This window comes from Echinops telfairi, unplaced genomic scaffold (assembly GCF_000313985.2).
Source record: "Echinops telfairi isolate 266 unplaced genomic scaffold, ASM31398v2 ScPeMD7_5592;HRSCAF=6446, whole genome shotgun sequence".
NCBI lineage: Eukaryota > Metazoa > Chordata > Mammalia > Afrosoricida > Tenrecidae > Echinops > Echinops telfairi.
The window spans coordinates 15,197,443-15,199,983 of NW_022109491.1; positions in this window are offsets into that span (position 1 = coordinate 15,197,443).

Sequence of the window (2,541 nt, forward strand, 5' to 3'; positions counted from 1 at the left end):
TACTGCAATGGCTTGCATATTGCTACGCTGCTGGAAGCTCTGCTATCGGTATTTCAAATACCAGCTGAGACATCCGTGGTGAACAGGTTTTAGCAGAGTTTCCAGACTAAAACAGACTGACGTTCTACCTAGAAAAATCAGCCGATACAAACCCTCTGAGTTTTCGGGCACAGTGCTCGAGGATGAGCCTCCCAGGACAGAGGCATTCAGAATAGACAGTGGCTGCAACAACGATCGTGAAGATGGCACAAGACATTTCACCTCGCTGTACCTGGGGGCGTCGTGAGTTGCAGCTGACCTGATGACAACTAACAACAACAGGGGGGCCGGCGGGGAAGCATTTTTAATGTATACCTATGACTTCTCTTAACAAAATGAACTCTATTGATCACAAAACCATAAACAACTAGAAAAAAATAATTGAAAATAACCAAAAAACACCGTTACTTGTCTGAAAGAGACTGGTGGAAGCCCTGTGACTATGACCTATAGCCACCCTTCAGATCTGGAACTGAACTCACCCCACAGCTCAAATGTAAGCCAAACAATAGGCAGGTCTCGTCAGGGAATACGAACACTCAGGGGGCATGCGCAACTTAGAATAATCAATCACTTGAGAGAAAAAGGACAGCATTTACCCAAGGACAACGTTTAGAAGGGTTAGAAGGGACAGAAAAAGGGAAACACAGACGGCACGTGGAATAAATGGTGTCACATTGTGGGGGTTGCAACCAATCCAAGAAAGAGAATGTATGCATGTGGATTGCTGAATAGAACACTGATTTGCTCTGTAAACTCTCACCACCACACACACCCCCAAAAGAGACTATATTAAGCCATAAAGCAAGCCTCAATAGCTTTTAGTAAATTTTAGAATCCTCCAAAACCTTCTCCCTAACTCTCAGTGTTGGCCTCTCTGCATTAAATATAACTGGCCCAGTGGATCTCCTGGTAACCTGTTTTGTTTTTTTTTAATTGAACTGTTGTTTTTGTTTTGTTTTGAAGGCACCTTAATGAGACTAAGATAAGTTTATTACTGATAAAACTTGTCTTCTGCCATCCATTGATCATAGAGACGTGTTTAAGCACATTTTGTTGGGAATAAACCTTGCATGTATGTACATACTGGACCCCCAATAGCAATACTTTTGGGATTTATCTATGTATCACCCAAGGAAATATGAATGTACTAATAATCCACGCTATCTAACAAATTTCTCCCAAACCCAATGGCTCAAGAATAGCCATAAATATTATCTCACCTATAATTTCTGTAGGTCTGAGATTTGGGAGTGGAAGTGACTTAGCTGAGTGGCTAAGGGGTCGCTCAAGAGGTTACTGCCAAGAAGTTGGCTGAGGAGACATTTCATCTGAGAGCATCTCTTGGGGCTAAAGAATCCATCCGTCAAAACGGAGATCACATGGCTGTTGGTAAAAGATTATATGACCTTCCCATAGGGACCTCTCCATTGGACAGTCTGAGTGTCCTCCTGGCATTGCCTGAGATTGAAGAGTGCAAAGCAGAAGCACATTTTATGAGAAAGCCTTAGAAGTCACTGTTGGTCACCCTCAACATTCTCTTGATTCCATAGGCAGCCCTGTTCACAGTGGGAGGCAGCACTACGGGGGTGGGAATCCCAGGAAACGGAGATTATTGGAGCCGTCTTAGGCGATGGCTACTGTGTTTTCCCACAGCATAAAAATAGGAATGAATACATTCATTTTAAGCCTTTCTGAGTTTTAGTCCTAGAGTACAAAACAGTATTGCTTCTTTTATTGCCATTTTGCGTCCGGGAGCCTCTCTAAACTGGCCGGCAATGCTGCTAGCAGAATGGCACACATCCTATAAAAGACTTCACAGCAGCTTTCGATGTGGAAAAACTGGGAGGAGAAAAGCCCTCAGCTTAGACAAGTTTTTGCAACTAAAACTGTCTTAACTGTCGCTGCAGGAAAAGTACACTATGGAGTGAGAATGAAGGATGTATGGAGTTGTTTCAGGGTAGGGTGACCAGTGTTTAAGGAAATTCTGTCTGAAAGCATTTGAGATGTGACTTTCTATAAATCATAGTTACTGAAGGGGATTGTGGTCATTGATATGTATAAAGTCAGCTTTGAAAAAAAAATAGTAGTCATGTCATACCTGGGTGCGGGTGAGAGGTCTGCAGCAGTTTAAGAGTTAAATCAGCCAGATGAATTTGTAAGGAATGAAGGTGAGATATCAGCAGAAGGCACTCTACCAGAAGCACCTCTGGGCCCAAAGAAAGAAGACCAGAGAACAGAGCCTGCCTTCATCTGAATTAATGAGACTAATAGGCTTCAAAACAGGCAGATCCAGAGAAGGGAAGACTACACAGAACATGGGGAAATGGGGGTCCCGAGGGAAGGATTTAATAATAATGTACTAATTAACAAGTTGTTGGGCAGTTACCAAGTGCCAAGCACTTTGTATGAATCAGCTCACTTAATCCACACAATAACCCTATTATCAGAATCTAGAAGCTGCAAATTAAATCACTTTCCAACGAACACGTGTAGGAGAGC